Below are 20,108 nucleotides of genomic sequence, written 5' to 3' on the forward strand. Positions count from 1 at the left end.
TCTTGCATTTTCAAAAAATTGAATCATAATTGTTATCCATTTCATATGATGTATTTTTCAAATTCATGATTTGATTATATCAATTTGTTAGGATTTCTTGTAAATCTATAGTTTAGATTGTATATTGTGAAAATTGAGATCAAATTTAAGTTTAAATCGGATACATTTTGAAAAAAATCAATTTTTGATTCGTGTCTAACGGTGGCACTGCCAAACATACCGTCAGTGACACCAACTCCTACCAACTGCCATTCTACCGATAGCACAGCCAAAAATAACTTTTTGCCACCATCAACACTATTTGAGCAACTGGTTTTTCAACCTTATTTTTATTAAAAATATTTAAGTAAATATCCTCTTTAATTTTTTATTTTCTATTTACATTAATTTCTTTAATGAAATTATGATTTTACCCTCCCCCCCCCCCCTTTGAAAACTTTGGGAATGGTTTTAAAATCCAAATCTTAACACATCAAAATTTGATTTTTTGTTTCAATAATAAAATATAAATTATGGTAATTTTTACCCGATTTTCAAAATTTTATATCTTTATCATTCCTTTTAATGACGATATAAAAATTACATAGAATTTTTTATGTTATCGAGGGCTTCCATATACATAAAATCATTTTCAATTTAAAATTTTTTGAAAAATCACTTTTTTCAACACTTAGTTAAATGTTCACAGTTTTCCCAACTTTTACGACTTATGGCTTTATTGTATTTTTTCGAGTTTTCTTCTCAACCAAAACTATCGAATGGAATTGATTGATGCTCTATAAATCTCAAATGAGTTTAAAAGATAAAGTACTTTGATAAATACTTAAGATGATAGAGATTGATCGATGATTTATAAATTGACAGAGAGAACATATATTCTCGACTTATTGATGGGATAGTCCCTCCAGTCTTATGAAGTAGCCATGCCACGTAAGACATAATAGATAAATAGATGGATGTATATCTTATGTTCCCATGATCACGTGAGATATGATAGATGGATGGGTGGAGTAACAGATAAATGTCAATGGAGAATACTACTAAATCTTAATTGTATTTTCAATTGAAAGAATGATATATTGTATACAAAATAAAATTATTTTTGTTTACCAAAACAATGTTATAGAAAACCTATAAAGAGTGACGTGTTGCTATATATCCGAAAGTATAGTCAATCTAGGATAACACTAGATGTTATATGTTCTCCGATAGTATAGGATAAATTAGAACATATTATAGATTTTGAGATCCGAGAATTTCTCCTACTTCTTTCTTGAGGAATTTTGTGTGTAAAAGCGATCTCTATATAGTATAGAGGTAGTCGGGGTTCACATGCATTGCCTCTTAATAGGCTTCAATGCAAGGGGTCTCCTAAGCTAGTTAGTTATCACTTTTAGTTTGTAGTCGTCAAATAGTTGACCTCACCGTTAGTTAAACTCGATATTAGGTTCTTGGTCAACGACCAATCTCAATCAGATAAATGGTCACCCAAATCGTAGCATGCTAGACTGGCCACACAATCATATTATAATGATGGGATTCCATATCGGATTTGAAGTTTGGCATATCAAATTGTCATAGGCGACACGATAATATCAACGTGTTCATCTACTCTCTTATCAACAACATTGCCATATTTGTATTATGTACCTTTCCTTTCTTTTGTGATGTTAATAGATGATTTACAATTTAAAAGTAGTATGAATTATTTTTAATGACAAAAATGATTGATTGAAGTTTATATCAATTATTTCTTGATTATGCTTAGACATTTATCGTATGTTACATTATGAAAACCAACATTATTTAATTGTTTAGTTGATTACTCGTGCATGTATGACTCGTTGTTAGAATGACTTTCATTCTACTGAGTAACATTCTCCAGTTACTCACCCTATCTTATATTTTAGATTATTCACTTGTTAAGGAGGCCACATGTGAGGAGTCGCTTGAGGAGGTCCCCTTTAAAGAGTATATGAAGGATTTACAACCTCCATCAGCTTGAGGATTACCTTAGTAGTTTAGTGGTTGTGTTCCAATTCATACTGTAGGACTTGATGTATTTTGAGAAGTTGTATTTGGGAGATTGTTATCACATGGTTTGTTTATGGATTATGAAATTTATATAGTTGATTGATGATGATTAATTTTTGTCTTACTCTGATTTCTGTTAGTTTATCAGATATTCATTTCTACTACGTATATTTTCATTTCATAAGTATTATTGTCTATGATTGTTCTACCAGGTTGTGTGTGTGTTTATCTCACACCTCGAGATTCTGGCTGATGAATCCTTAGGATTCATATTTGCATTTCATGGCGTGACAGGCGGTGCTAGGTTGGCCAGAAAATATTAAGAAGAATCATGTATTTCAAGATTTGAACCTATAATCCTAATAATACATGTTTAATTAATTTTTTTTCAAAATTTTCATATGGTTGTAGATAAATTGAATCTAATCTTATTTCTGATTTTCCTAAATTTAATTAATTTTTTGAGTGATTTGGCATTACATTCAAGACCACCGAATTTTTGAGAAATTTGGTATTAAATTCAAAATCAAGAAAATCTTGGTATGCAAATTGACACGTGCCTTATTTGATCTATTATCTTTGTTGTTAATACTTGTGTAAGTTATTCTTTTTTCTTATTTTCCATAGTTATAGTTTATTTGAATCTTATCTTCTATCTTATTTTCCTAAATAATTAGAAAAATAACTTAAATTTTGTGTAACATTCTAGACCACTGAAAGTCCAATATTTAAATTGATAGTTATCTAGCATACTCTATTGTACTGGCTATAAATACATACATATTTTTCTCTGTAAGTTTGTTTCAAAGTAAACTCTCTTATTTCCCTTTTGTTTAACTTCTCAATGCTTGAGACTAACAATAACTCAATTGATTCCATCTCATACCATAAAGTTACAGGTCCGATCCCAATTTGGACACTTCAAGAAGCTTGAGCAAGCCTCTTGGGAACCTATAAAAGGTAAGTTTCATTCTTGACCATAGTCTCATTTTCATTGTTAAAAATTTATAAAAGTTCTAACCATGTTACTTCAAAATATTCTATTTGAATTCGTTAATGCTTCATAATTAATCTTCTATGTAAAGTAGGTTGCATATCTAAATTTTCAACTAAGTAATTCGCAACTCAGATTTGATCAATCTTTCTTTTCTTTTTTTTGTGGTTAATCAAGGACATGTATTTATAAATAAGTTATTGTATAACTATAGGGACATAACTAGAGGCACAATCCAGGGAATCAAAAGTTAGGGAGTTCTTCAAAATACCCAATATATTATCTTTTAATTTTCATTATGAAAATCAATATCAAAGTTATATGCTTTGATGACCTTCATTGAGTATAATAAGAAGCCTATTGATTTTATTTCCTACTATAGATGAGAATTGTTATTGAAGGCTCCATCAATATTTCTAAATTTTTTTAATTGATTAAACATTTAGTGCTCAAATATCATTGGATTATGGTAGGATTCTAATAAAGCTTCATGTGCACATCACCAATAAAACTGTTCTTTGTTAAGTTGGTAAGATAAAAAATTATGACAGTTTGGAACCTTCTCACTAGTATCAAAACAAAGGAATAAATTGATGTTGTAGCACAAAAACCAACCCTAAGCTGAGACTAGTTGCAATTGAAATCTCTTGATGGTTGAATATTAAGTAACAAAGACATGGAACTTCAAGGTTGTGAATTTATGACATATGTAAGGTAGTGTCCCCTATTTATTTGATCATTTTCTACAAAGAGGATTTCTAATAAGAGACTTACAGTGCTCCATGATCTGCTAACACTTATTTGTAATTGTTTGATAGTATAGATCTATTAACATACATATTTAGTGTATAGCTTACTCAGATGGTTTTATATGTAAGGTGGTTGTCTTGTTCTACCAACTGCCTGTGAGGGTCAAATTCAACGTCAGTTCACTAATGCAGTTATACAACAAGAACAACCACCACCGAGATTCAAGTATGTCTTATACTTCATTTTAATGTAAATTTTCCTTTGTATCCTTTGTCTTATTCATTTAAAACATACTATTTTTTGTGTAGATAGAAGGTGGTGAATTAACTATGGACTCCAATCTCACTATCAGTTGAACATCAAGTGGACGACAACCCTCTAGCACCATGATTTCAGCCAGGATGAAGCTTCTAACAATCGGATTTTCTTTTACTGCTTTGTTATTATTTACTAAGCATTTTGTTTTACAGTTTGTGTTAGTTAATAACTTAAATGACTTGATATATCTAAATAGTGCATCTAAGAGTGTGTGATCAGTTGAAAAGAGTAAACAATAGTTTTCTTATTATCAATTGGACTTTAAATTATTATTCCAAACGAGAATGAATGGTTGTTAAATTTGAAAAAAGTTATTCACAATTAAGACTTTAAAAACTCCTTCCTAGTTAATTCATACAAGTAGATATATATTTTAGTGTTGAAACTCAACAATCTATAAGACCACCTATACATGTGCTAATTTTTTTCTATTATGTTTGGGTACAATTTGTTTGTGTTTGGTGGTACACATGGAAAAGAACCCCTCAAGGATTTACACATCTTAGATACTTACAAGTCCTTTGTTTGATTAGTGCTTCAGCTGCATTGTTACATTCAATGCTAAGTTTATATCGTGCGCACATATAATGAGATTACATCTATTTTGAACAAAACCCATGAATCCAATTCTATCAAACTAAGCCAATTTTCTCTTAGCACTATAAATTAATTGTGTTGCTTCAAGTAATTTTTTTTTAAGTTCTCTCAAAAAGATATTCTTCATGTCCAATTGAAACAAAGGCCAATCATATGCCAAGACAAGTAATTAAACTACTCCAACAACAATAACTTTTATAAAGCATACCGACAGGATTCAACTTCTCTCCTACAAACTTTACTACCTAAACTAATGTACCAGCTTGGTTCATATGTGGCACTCTTTGTTGAGAAATTACAAACCGAAATAGTTTGATTGTCTGTCACATTGTCCCTTGTGATCCCTTGATTTTACTACCACATCAGAAAACATTTTAATTGAAAATTTTCCAAACACTATGGATGGATGATCAACCAGCTATTATAAAAGTCGAATCGAAAAATCATTTTTCATGTTAAAAAGGGGATTATATGAGTGGGAGATAAATTTTTGAACTAATCTACACTGAGAAGAAATAAAGGGAGAGGAGAATCCTAACCATGTTGTCAATCAAAAAATCTAAAAATATAATTAAAAAAATACTAAAATTATCAAAAATCTTAGAGAAATTTTCGAGTAGCCAAGAAAATGTGCAAAATACTCCAGAATCTCACACTAGCTCTTGGTTTCGATTTTTTTAATCTAAGTGATTGGTAGAACTAGAATTTGATTTTGCCTTTCCTATTAATGCTATCTAAAGCACAATATGTTATAGAAAAAATATGAGCCAACAAAAGTGAAATTCTCTGAACTAATCAAAGATGTGTTGATAACAACTTCACCAACTTGAGTTCCTAAAGCACCAAACAACTTGGTTCTCGACACAAAACCATATCTTCAAGCACGAGACTTGCATCCGCTAACTTCCATAGTTTTCCCCAATCTATAGATTTATAACCAAAAAGATAAAGAGATAGAGATAATCAGATTGAATAAAACTAAAATAGGGAGTGAGTCGAGTTAAACCATTCTAGAGCAGTGCCAATAATATTATTTGAAGAGAAAGAAACAGAGCATTTGATGATGGTAAAAACTTATGAAGTATAACTTGGACAACCAAACCAAGTTCCTCATTTCACTAAGACAAATTGAAGCTCTTTCGCTCCTTCTTTTTATGTTCTTCAACAATGGGATAAAGTTGTGATGGTGAGCGGGATTGAGAGAGAGAAAGAGAAAAAGAGAGTTTAGAGTTCAAGGGAGCAAGAGAGGATTGAGGATGATTTTAGATGCGATGAGGTTGAGAATAATGGAAGAGAAAGATAGAGTAAAAGAGATTAAAACCCAATTCCCATAACTCAGATATTACCAAAATCACCCATCTTCAACCTCTTTAATAAGATGATGATGATGATAATTGTAGACATTCCAATTTGAACGCCCCCTCCCCCCCACTTGAAAGGACTCAAAAAATTAGATTTCCCTAATATAATTCACCAATAGGCCTAAAAAACCTGATTCATCGAAACATGGCATTTTAATCAATTTGAAGGATCCCTAGACCCCTAAAGGTCTAAAGGACCCATAACAAGACTTGACGTACCCCCACCTTCCCTATCTTTCACTACTCCACTCTTGAAATAAAAAATACTCCAAACCCGTTTAAGGCCTACAAACCCTCAATTCCCTAAAAAATCATTTTCACTTCACCTAACCTAGTTTAACCCTAAACCCATACAACCCAAATCCTAAAATTCACTTACCTTTCAACCCATTAAACCCCACCTTAAAATGAACAAAATCCAACAACATAAACCTTTTCAAATCCTAAATCCCAACATGTCAAAGCCTACCTCTATTCAAGCCTACATACATATCCATATCCCTAATCCATAACCCATTATCCAAATCAACCAATCAACCTTTGATCATCAAGTGGACACTTGTCATTACCACAACTCACTTCCCAAAAATCATTCTACCCAACCTAACCCCCCACTTTTCTCTAACACAACTATCAACCCACATCACAATCCACACCCCTCACACTCCATGTCATAAATCTAACTCATCACCTTTCTTTAACACAACCACCAACCCACATCACCCCTCATCATTCACCCTCAACCCATTTTCACAAGTCATCTTTACACCCCTTCCCTCCAATCAACTCACACAAACACTCCATCTCCATACCTTTTTTACACTTGTTACAATCTCCTTCATCCTCTCAAAATCTAACCAACTAACCTCTTACACAACCCATTCTTTTAATAAAACACCACACCTTCTCATCCCAATTAACACTCAATCTCATTCTTTCAACCAAACACCCCATCAAACACTCAACCCAAATGGGTTGAGATAGATCCAACTCATTTGAATCAAAAAAGCTATACATTTACCTCCATTCCACAAACACCTTTATCCCAACTCCATTCTCTACTATTTTTTCTTTTCATCCAATTTTACCCTCAAAAGTAACCTTCAAAACCTATAAATACCCTCTCTTATCTCCAAAAAATGATACCAAGTCTAAGAATAAGAAATAGTCCCTTAACTCTCTTCTACTCCATTCTCATATTCTCATATTAATCTTAAAATAATATTCTTCTAATTCTACTAAGGGCTCAAGAAGGCATAGAAGAAGAAGAACAAGGAAGGTAAAAAAAAACAAGTTAAGGCTTCAAGGTGGGTCAAAGGACAACATACCCCCCTCTTTTTCTCTATCCCCTCTCCATATCCCTATTCTATTTTTTTCCCTCACTTATTTAATTTTTTTTTTGAAAGACTTTACGATGTGATGCTCCCCCTCCCCTATCTCCGGCAGATCGAACTTCAATTCGATTGAAAGTATAGGGGTTGTAATCACTTTTAAAACAAAACTATTTTAAATCCTTCAAATCATTTTGAGGCAGTTGGTATTTGGGTCATTCTCAACCCATAAGAATAGACCCATAACCATTAGCCAACACTTTTCAAAAACATATGTTGTTCTCAAGGCTAAATATTTATAGATATCATCTTCTTCAATGAGATGATCCTATAATCCAAGTCGAAAGTAAATTCCTTCTTAGGGTGCAAGTCGTCAAACATGCGACACTTTTATCTTATTTCGTTTTATCCGAAAATGATCAAGTCACTTTGAGGTTACCATCATTTGATGGAGAGAAAGGGGTGCCTAACACCTTCCCCTCTCTCTAATCGGATCACTTACCTCGATCTTAAGTCGATCAATATCTTATCCATACAAGAATCACTAAACACCAAATATGACACTTTTTCTAAAAATATACATCAGGTAACCATTCACACCATTTTACAAAAATGAATGGTGGTTACTCCTAACCATCGTAGAAGTGATCTTGAAAATCAAAAATCATGCACTCACAATGATGATGTGTTGTGCAGAAGTATTACAAGAGTAAAGATAAAAATAAATGAAACTAACGCACAAGATTTACGTGGTTTGATAAATTGTCTACGTCCATGGAGGATAGGGAGACAAATCCACTATCAATGATAAAGATTACAAACACTTTGTCCACAGTCGCAAAAAACCTCACAGAGCAAAAATAAATAAATAAACCCTACTCGAACATAAAATAAAGTAACATCGAGAAAGGTCCCCTTTGATATTTCATTGCCTCTTGAAATCCAAACCAAATAAAAATACTAGACATCTCACAACAATCTCTACCTTGGGTTGTATTTCCTCAAACTACCATAAAGAAATATGTACATGCCACCATGAGGTATATCCGATGGATACCTCTTTTCATCCCCTTTTACAAATAGGTTTTACCATGAAGAAAATCAATGAGAAGTGGGATGGATTAAGTCCAAGTAATGCTTGAACTTTTTTATAAGAACCGACTTAGTTAACATGTCAACTTCATTCTGCTTGGTATGAATCTTTGAAAGTTTATCTCTTTGAAAGATACTCATTCACTGATCTTATGAAACTAAACATCAATGTATTTGGTTATAGCATTTATAAACCCAATTCTTAACCATGTGAATTTTACTTTGGCTATCACAATGTAACAAAGTATTCACTTGCTTAAAATCATGTTCTTCAATAAACCTCCTTAATGATATAACTTCCTTTCTTAGTCTCTATCACTGCCATATACTCCACCTCAACTGTGGATAAAGCAATTAGTCATCATGTAAATGTGAACACATAACTAGTCAAGACTGAAAGCGCCATCAATCCGTAGGGTGCGCGGATCCGCTTTTGATTCTTGAGGTTTGTGAGTTGCCACCTAGTTATTACAGTCTAGGAACCGAACACTGACTCTAAAAGACAAATAATACTAATCTACGAAAGAAAAATACTGGTCCGGGGATCACGTTACGGGGTTGGAAGGTGTTAGGCACCAATCCCACCCGACAAACATCGGTCTCTACTAATTCTCAAATAAACTACATTGCTAAAAAGACCTAACTAATAATAAATAATAAAAATAGTCACCTTTTTCGAATGCAACGATTTTGTTCCCTCAGATCTGATAGAACAGCTCATTGTACAGTGCTCCTCGCTTCGTTCTGTCATTGGATTCACTTCAGACCTCCAAGGTGAAGTACCTCCTTCTGAATTTTTCTAATTTTGTTTATGGATTTCTAGGTATTTTTGAAGGGTTTTTACGTGTTTTTTGAGCTAAAGTTGAGGTATGGATGTTATGTAAGGAGTTAGGACTTCAAAATTAGGGTTTATGAGAGGTTAGGGAAGCTTTTTGATCAGTTTTTCTTATGATTTATTTTTTCATACGAAAATAGGTTGTAAGGACACCTATTTATAGATTTTTTGAAGTGTTTGTTTAGATAGAATTAGTGTTTAGTTATAATTGTTTTAGGTAGAGTTATATTTTAATTATAATTATTTTACGTAGAGTTATATTTTAATTACAATTGTTTTAAATAGAATTATTATTTAATTAGGATTGTTTTAAATAGAGTTATTATTTAATTAGGATTTTTTTAAGGTTTTGACTTTTAGTCTCACTTTATTGACTTTAAGATTTTGACTTTAATCTTACTTGATTGACTTTAAGATCTTGACTTTAATCTTACTTGATTAACATTAATATCTTGACTTTAGTCATATTTGATTGAGTTTAAGATTTTGACTTTAGTCTTACTTGATTGACTTTAATTTTTTAACTTTAGTCTTACTTGATTGAATTTAGTCTTACTTGATTGACTTTAATATCATGACTTTAGTCTTACTTGATTAAATTTAAGATCTTGACTTTAGTCTTACTTGATTGACTTTAAGATTTACTTAGGATTTCACTTTACATTAATTAATGTTTTAATTATTAATTTTAAAAAATTTAATTATTAAAATTGTAAAATTATCATTTTGCCCTTGGAGATGACATTTTGCGTTTTAAGTCGATTTTTGACGTTCTAAGATATTTTGAAATTGATTTTTCATAAGGAATTCAATGGGAATATTGGTTTGTGTCATTTATGAAATTTTTTTTGTACGAAATGGTCGTGAACCTTATGAGGGGCATGTTCGTAATTTTATCAAATTTTGTGAAAATTGATGAAATAATTTATTTGGTTTCGATTTATTGTTTTATGTATTTGAAAGGATTTTCCTAAACGTAAGCTCTAGGGATGTTTTGATGTTAGGGGTATTTTGATAATTAGATCATTTTTTAGTGATTTTTACCGTGAAGCTTCTTTTTATCTGTAAGATGATAATTTCTATATTTTTGGAGTTATATTTTCCTAGCGTAGCATGATTTCTAAGGTTTTGTTAGTTTGAGATACCTCATCTGAATTTCTGAAACATATCTAGTAACAAAATAAAATATTGGAATAATCATCCATCATTGGGAACCGTTGCAATCGGGTTGACGAGTTGATTAATCAGGCGAGTACAAAAATAAGGTGTCTACAGATGCCCCTCTTTAGCAGAGGGTTGAAGCAAACTAGATAGCAAATCTATTTTGGTACATAGTACGATATCCAAATGCCAAAACTAGTGATAGTTCATTTTACAGCCTGATTTAATAATTCGTCGGGACGTTTGGATCCTTGAGCGTAAAACTCTCTTCGAACTAAAAGTTGTCAGGTCCTCAAGCTTAAACTCTCACTGACGATGTCAGATCCTCGAATTTTAGAAAATTCTCCTTGACTAATGCAAAAGTGCACGTGTGTGCAATGGTATGATGCTTACTGAATAAAATGTGTTAGATCCTAGAGATCTTCTCTCACTGACAATAATGATTCAAAATTGAAATGTGTTTATGCAACGAAAGCAATTATGGCAAGGTTGAACAATAAGGTAATTGGATTCATAACATTGTAGGAACTTCGTTAAATCCTATTTGAAATTCTTTTTTAGAGTTCGAAAAAGTTTGAGTCTCGTTTATCGGACCCGAGCCTATTGTAGCCACACTTCTTAGGCTAAGGAATTTAAACAATCCTATTAATTCATTCTATAATTCAAAAAAGTTGGAGTCTTGTTTCTCGGACTCGAACTTATTAGAGCCACGCTTCTCGGGCTAAGGTTTACAGAAACTTAAACAATCATGTTAATTCATTCTATGATTCAAAAAAAAGTTGGAGTCTCGTTTCTCGGACTCGAACTTACTAAGCCACGTTTCTCGGGCTTAGATTTATAGGAACTTAAACAATCCTATTAATTTATTCTATGATTCAAAAAAAATTCGAGTCTCATTTCTTAGACTCGAACTTACTAAGCCACGTTTCTCGGACTTAGATATATAGGAACTTAAATAATCCTATTAATTCAGTCTATGATTCAAAAAAAAAGTTGAAGTCTCGTTTCTCGGACTCGAACTCACTAAGCCACGTTTCTCGGGCTCAGATTTATAGGAACTTAAACAATCCTATTAATTCATTCTATGATTTAAAAAAAGTTGGAGTTTCATTTCTCGGACTCGAACTTACTAAGCCAAGTTTCTCGGGCTTAGATTTATAGGAACTTACACAATCCTATTAATTCATTCTATGATTCAAAAAAAAGTTGGAGTCTAGTTTCTCAGACTTGAACTTATTAAGTCACGTTTCTCGGGCTTAAATTTATAGGAACTTAAACAATCCTATTAATTCATTCTATGATTCAAAAAAAAATTGGAGTCTCGTTTCTCGAACTCGAATTAGTTAAAGACTCAGTATTGTCGAGTTCAAAGTTTGAAAGATTGGGTTTTTATTGGCTTATCATGCATTTGGATTCATAATTATCATTGGGCTTCGCCGGACTTTTAAGCTTTAATAAGATTTTTTTTTATCATGTGATCAAGAATAAAAACTTTGGAATCACAGTTATTCTTAAAAAAATGACCCTAGTTTCAAGGTTGGCTTTAACTGGAACTTGACTATGAGACTGATGGAGTGGATTACTCTTGAAGAATATGAACTCTAATGTATGATAGATAGAAGACCTAATATTCCCTTAAATTTAAGATTCTTAAGATTATCATATATGCAATAAGGGATTGATCATTTTCTTTCGAATTTTTTTTTAAAAATACTTGAGTTGGACTTAAAAAATCTTGATAAATATTATAATAGAAGACCTTTCTCTTCAAAGTGGTTGATGATTCTATATCTTCCACTAGCGAATACTTGAACAAGTAAACATGCTCTTGAAAATCTTACAATGTTCAAGATGACTTCTGATTTTTTCGACGAATGTTGTGGCTTGAATGGTTCTGCATTTCCTAGTTTCTGCATAAGCTTCCTTCTAAATTTTTCTTCTTGATGGGACCTTTCCTCCCATTTGATAATGCCCTAATTTTTGCTTAGATTGCCTTTCCAGGTTTTCAACCTAACGGGTTTTTCTTTTCTTTTTCTAATGTTCCTAGTTTTGCATTTTTTTTCTTTTGAACCTTTCCATATGGGATTTTCCTTTTGGATGATATTTTTCTTAAGAGAATACATTTTTTTACGTGACCGAGCTTGAAGTAACTTCTCAGGTTGCCTACGTAGCCCAAATATTTCTTTTATCTTTTAGGATCAGGTCAAAACGTAGTTCATACTAGACTTCCCTCCCAAGGTTGGTTGGTATGATTTAGAAAGAAGAGGCTATTGATTTTTTTAAAGGCTGCAAGGAGCTAAAGAAGGTTATTTTTTCTTGGTAAGACAGGAAAATGGTTCGACCAAAGAAAGCCTCCTTTGGTGTATCGCTACTTGACTTGGTCCAAGTTCCAGGAACTCGGTATCTGGATTGCTCTGTCGAGTAAGGTTTTTTTTTTTTTTAGAATGAATATTCTTCAGTTTTCTTTTGTGAAATCGAGTATGATCAAGTTTTTTGACTATTCAACTCTTCTAAAACTTCGAGAAAATCTTTGATTCTTTTATAAATGAAAACTCTCCTCTTTTGAGTGAAAAACATGGTAGATCCACTTGTAGGTCTTAGCGTCTTTGTCGATGATTTCAACTATATCATTTTTTACCGATAATCTTTGACTTTGAAATCACTCTTGACTTTATGTCTTAATCTATGTTTTTGTGTGATCCATCCATATATCTTTATGAGACCATGCAAGAACATTGTTGAATTTCTCAAGTAAGTTTATTATTCTTTCATGTTCTCCTGAGGATAACGTATCACCAATTTGCACTTCTTGAGTGTACTCTTTAATTCCAATATTTATCTAATTTGGTTAGTGAGCTTTAAGTCATTTCTCATGTTAGATTTTATTTTCACATCATTATTGCACACATGATAATCAAAAGCTTCTTTATTTATTAGAATAAAAAAGAACATAAACTGACAACCTTACTAAAGCCCAAAAATAAAGATGACTAACTGAACTTAAAGACTGATGTAACTGAAGTTATAAAAAAAATAAGAAGACTTAAAAAGACGACATCATTCTAAATGGAGGGACACAATTCTAGGGTCTATGCCACTTCGATTATCTCCGATGGATGACTTTAACTTGCCTGCTTTTACTATCTCTTCATATTTCGATTAAAGCCTGTCATATGCGGGATAACCCGTTGCTTCAATAATTTCTCTGTTCTTTAGTTCTGTCACTGCCTTAAGGTAGTTGAGCTCATTCTGGCATAGAGCGAATGTACTGTTAAGACCAATTGGGTAAATGAAGGAAACTGGATCAACTGATTGGGATTTGGATATGGATATTAGGTTCAGAGTAGGAGTGGGTTGATTTTGAAAAGTAGGCAAAGGATTAGTCTTGACATTGGGAGTAGTAGGAATGGGTATGGTAACTTTTCCTTGCTCAATAAGGTCTTGGATAGCATGTCGGAGAGTAATACACCTGTCAAGAATATGACCAGGCATCTAATGGAATTCATAGAATTTTCCATTATCCATATTTGGAGGAAGAGGATTAAGTAAAGGCTTAGGTTGTAAAGGTGTCAACAATCCCCTTTTCATCAATTTTTGATAAACAACACTAAGGGACATTCCAAGATTGGCAAATTGTCTCCTAAGCTTAGCTTGTGAAGGCTGAGTATCTTGAGGAGATAGTGCGAAGGAGGTGTTGGCCACTTGTAAGGAATTGACATTAGGTTTAAAATGTTTGGGTTTTGACTCAGACGGGTTACCAAAAAGTCTCGAAGAGTAGGCATCATCAACTTGATTTCCAGTCTCAATGAGGGATTGAAAAGTGGGAAGGTACTAAGGCATTAAGTACTTGGCATAATTTGGAGTGAGATTCCTAAAGATAATCTTGACTTGTTCCTTTTCTTGAGGTCGGTTCCACAATTGAGCGGTTTTAGCTCTCCATCGAGCAATGAACTCGGTGAAAGTTTTCCCGGGTTTCTATTTAATAGTTTCTAGGTCTCTCCTTGTGAGTTCAATATCCTTGTTTAATGAATACCGACCAATAAACTCTTTCATTAATCCATGCCATGTTCTTATCCGAGATGAGTCCAATGACATTTACCAGCGTAGGGCAGGACCTATAAGGGTTCTATGAAAAAGTTGAGCCATCTGTTCTTCACTCAGACCCTGAGATTGTATTATGCCGACATATACTTTTAAGTGAGTCCAAGGACATCCAATACCATCAAACTTTTCCATATCTGACATTGTGAATTTTTCTGGTAGACGGACGGTAGGAAACAAGGTCATTGCCCCTAATCCAAGAGTAAGATCGTCGGGGTCTTTAATATTCTTCAAAGCAGTTTCAACCTGAGTTATTCGATGAGCTAAGATAGGGTCGACAGGTAATTGATCATCTTCTTGGTTTTCGACAAGGTCAAACACATCCTGAGGTTCTATAGCTTTATCTTTACCCTTTTTAATTTTCAAGGATTCAATTTGTGTTTGGAGTGAAGCAATAATCTGTGCTTGAAAAGATTCTAAAATCTGATAGAGCGCAGCTTCATCCATGGTACTCGTTTCTTTTGGTAGCAAAAACTGACTACTTGGCAATGGTACTCTAAATAGACGACTTTTTTCACGAACCCAAAGTGGTACAAATAGAGGTTTAGAACGTTTGGGACCAATTATCACCTGATTGAAAATAAACCAAGGTTAACCATTGACTCTAAAGGTTTGACTCTTAACCACATGATTAAAGTTTTGATATAAAATAACCTAAGTCCGATGGAAAATATTGAATCAAAATGCACTATAAGTCTATGATGACCAAAAAAGTGAGAAAGGTTAGACGCGGGTCTACCCCTGATTGGGATTGAACCTTTGATCAGACAAATTAATTTGGTCTTAAGATTGAATCTTTCTATATAAAGTGGTCTGGATCTTGAAAAGTGAAACCAATTAGTCCAACTAATTTGGTATTGATCAATTTGATCTATTTGTCAATTGGGCCAACTAGTTTAATTGGTTCAAATTGATAGGTACATTTCACCGATTGGGTCGGACCGATATAGTGGGTTTAGTTTGAACAGTCTGGATCAGTCCACCCACTTACCTGTTGGTTGGATTAAACAGAACAACCTGGGAATACCCACGATAAGTTCGAGTCGTGACGTATAGGAAGGCTTCTAAACTCTAGGTTTACCAGGTGCAATATAATTTATCTAACCACTTTTGTCCAAGTGCACCTATATACCTCTCGAGCGTACTCAATCACACGGTACGTGGTGACTTGGTTTGATATACCGTATAGGTAATAATCTAAAACTTCAACTTACTTCTCTAAAGTTAAAAGCAGCCAGTTTAATCCCCAGATCAAAGGTGGCGTACAATGCTTGAGCAAAGGCACTCTTAAATCACCTCTTTTCTAGAATAAACGTAGTCTATCCTCCTAATACCATAGTACATCGGAGCAGGATCTTGTTTAAGCACTGGTTTTGACCAAGAAATACAACTGGTGCACTTGGATCATCTTTGATATACCTATGGGTACGAGTCAAGAGTTGTAGCTTTCATAAATGGTTTGGCATCCCACGAGGGGACCGATCACGTACTAGTACTACGTTGGTAAACGGGACATGTGACTGTATGGCTTACAATAGGTCAAAGATTCAGGTAGCTCTAGCCTGGGTGCATTGATATACCTTTCAGAGTCACCTGATCAGACGGTACTGATGCCCCAGTTTAATATACCCTAAGGTACATGACTGGAGTTGTGATTTTCATGAATGACGTCGCATTTCCGAAGAGACCGGGCCACTCACTAGTGCTACGTTGGCTATATTGGGACATGCAAGCTTGCAAAATAATAAACGTGCATATAGTGTGTGCAAAACAGGGTGGGGTGTGCCCGGGTCCTTTTCAAACAAATTGGCCCATGGGCCTGATTATACTATCACACATTGATACCATATGAATATTAGCTAAAATAAATATCAATCCAATAACATCATTAAGATCACCAATAAGCACATCAACTATATATTTGATCAAAATCAATGGCAAATTAATTAATGAGCATAGCATAGAATAATTGATCAAACCCAAACATTGCAATAGGCATAATTTTTATAATTTTTAAGGTCCAATCGATTATCACTTTTGGGTGATCCAAAATAAATCGAGATTCCAGTAAATGTTACATTGATGATAGAATGATAATTATTGAGATGAGGAGCGATGAACCCCTTTTTTTTTAATTATAAAGAAAAAACTAGGAACACATCCCAAAAAAAATCAAAGAGAAAGATCCTAGTGCCAAATGAGCTCGCTCTCAGGAACATTAACAATGCTAACACTAGATAAATTCGGATTTTCGGTGAATTAGGAAAATACAATCTGAACTTGCATCGATGATATTTAAGGCTCCCGATAACGAAATCGAGTGAATTCAGATTCTAAATTAATCTACTCGATGGGATCTACGTTTTATTAACAGGTGACCAGATCTAATTCTGACTAAAATATTCTGTAAAAACGTTTTAACATTGCTGTCCCAACCTTCATTCAGCAACAATTCCAAATTTATAGATTGAACTTACATCGATGATATCTAAGGCTTCCGGTAACAAAATTGAATGAAATCACGTTCTAAATTAATCTACTCGATGAGATCTACGTTTTATTAATAGGTGCCCAGACTTAATTCTCACTGGAATATTCTGTAAAAATATTTTAACATTGCTGTCCCAACCTTTATTCAGCAACAAATCCAGATTTATAGATTGAACTTGCATCAATGATATCCAAGGTTCTCGATAACGAAATTGAGTGAACTCAGGTTCTAAATTAATGTAATCGATGAGATCTACGTTTTATTAATAGGTGACCAGACTTAATTCTTACTAAAATATTCTGTAAAAAAGTTTTGACATTGTTATCCCAACCTTCATTCAGCAACAATTCCTGATTTACAGATTGAACTTGCATCGATGATATCTAAGGCTTCCGATAACAAAATTGAGTGAACTCAGGTTCTAAATTAATATAATCGATGAGATCTATGTTTTATTAATAGGTTCCCAGACTTAATTCTTATTGGAATATTCTATAAAAATATTTTAACATTGCTGTCCCAACCTTTATTCAGCAACAAATTCAGATTTATAGATTGAACTTGCATCAATGATATCCAAGGTTCCCAATAACGAAATTGAGTGAACTCAGGTTCTAAATTAATGTAATCGATGAGATCTACGTTTTATTAATAGGTGACCAGACTTAATTCTTACTAAAATATTCTGTAAAAAAGTTTTAACATTGTTGTCCCAACCTTCATTCAGCAACAATTCCTAATTTACAGATTGAACTTGCATCGATGATATCTAAGGCTTCCGATAACGAAATTGAATGAATTCAAGTTCTAAATTAATCTACTCGATGAGATCTACGTTTTATTAATAGGTGCCCAGACTTAATTCTCACTAGAATGTTATGTAAAAATATTTTAACATTGCTATCCAACCTTCATCATTCCATCATTTTCATATGTCAATTTGAATCTTTCATTATTTAGGGATCATCAAAAAGTGACCCTTAATTGGACAAAAATACAATACCCAAAATCATCCACAATTAAGTCACAAAAATAAATAAACAAATAAATAAAAAAAATAAATCGAACTAAATAATATAAAAAAACTAGGTCATCCTGGCAATGCTCCCATACTTGGGGTTTTTCAAGTCTGATCCTCAATGGTCCCCAGTGGAGTCGCCACTGAAAGCACTCTTAATCCGCGGGGTGTGCGGATCCTCTTTTGACCTTTGAGGTTTGGGAGTCGCCACCTAGTTATTACTGTCTAGGAACCAAAAATTGACTCTAAAAAATAAATAACACTAATCTAAGAAAGAAAATACGGGTCCGAGGATCACGTTACGGGGTTGGAAGGTATTAGGGACCAACCCCGCCCAGCAAACGTCGGTCTCTACTAATTCCCAAATAAAACTACATTGCTAATAAGACCTAAATAACAATAAAAAATAAAAATAGTCACATTTTTTTAATGCAACGGCTTTGTTCCCTCATATCTGATATAACAACTCTTTGTACAGTATTCATCGCTTCGTTCTATTCTCGGATCTGATTTCTGATCTCCAAATTGAGGTATCTTCTTCTTGGATCTGTGAGTTTTCTGATTTTTTATGGATTTAAAGGTGTTTTAGAAGTATTTTTTGGTATTTTTTGAGCTAAAGTTGGGGTATGGATGTTAGGTAAGGAGTTGGGGCTTCAAAATTATGGTTTATAGGAGGCTAGGAAAGCTTTTTGACCTACTTTTCTTAAGGTTTATTCTTGGATACGAAAATAGGTTGTAGGGACCCCTATATATAGATTTTTTAGGTGCCTTTTAGATAGAATTAATGTTTAATTATAATTCTTTTAGAGAGAATTATTGTTTAATTATAATTGTTTTAGGTAGAATTATATTTTAATTAGAATTATTTTAAATAAGAGTTATTATTTAATTAGGATTGTTTTAAATAGAGTTATTTTTTAATTAGGATTGTTTTAAATAGAGTTATTATTTAATTAGAACTCTATTAGGGTTTTGACTTTTAGTCTCACTTGATTAACTTTAAGATTTTGACTTTAGTCTTACTTGATTGACTTTGACTTTAGTTTTACTTGATTGACTTTAATATCTTGACTTTAGTCTTACTTGATTGACTTTAAGATTGACTTTAGTCTTACTTAATTGAATTTAATATCTTGACTTTAGTCTTACTTGATTGACTTTAATATCTTAACTTTAGTCTTACTTGATTGACTTTAAGATTTTAATTAAGATTTCACTTTACATTAATTAATGTTTTAATTATTAATTTCAGAATTTTTAATTATTAAAATTGTAAAATTACCGTTTTACCCTCGGAGAGGACTTTTTACGTTTTAAGTCAATTTTCAATGTTCCAGGATGTTTTGAAATCGGCTTTTCATAAGGAATTCAATGGAAATGTTGGTTTTTATCATTTATGAAATTTTTTGTGCAAAATGATCATGAACTTTATGGGGGGCATTTTTGTAATTTTATCGAATTCTGTGAAAATTGGCAAAATTATTTATTTGGTTTTGATTTGTTGTTTTATGTGTTTGAAAGAGTTTTCCTAAGCGTAATGTAGGCTCTAGGGATGTTTTAAGGTTAGAGGTATTTTGGTAATTTAGTCATATTTTAGTGATTTTTATCGTGAAGCTTCTTTTTGTCTGAGAAATGATGATTTCTATGTTTTGGGGATTATATTTTCCTAGCGTAGCGTGGTTTCTACAGTTTGGTTAGTTTGAGATACCTCATCCGGATTTCTGAAACATATCTGGTAACAAAATAATGCATTGGAATAAACATCCATCATTGGGAACCGTTACAATCGGGTTGACGAGCTGATTAATCAGGCGAATGCAAAAATGGGGTGTCTACAAAGACCTTCTATAATCGAGGTCCCTTGCATAATCAACATCCACATAACCCATAAATTTACTTGATGCCCCAATACGATCAAACAGATGCCTGAATATCTTCAAGATATCTTAGAATCTATTTCACTGCTTTCCAATGCTCTTTTCCTAAATTAGCCATATACCTATTGATCACACTAACTACATATGA

Source organism: Akebia trifoliata, chromosome 11 (genome assembly GCF_017979445.1).
Source record: "Akebia trifoliata isolate Shusen 1 chromosome 11, ASM1797944v1, whole genome shotgun sequence".
NCBI lineage: Eukaryota > Viridiplantae > Streptophyta > Magnoliopsida > Ranunculales > Lardizabalaceae > Akebia > Akebia trifoliata.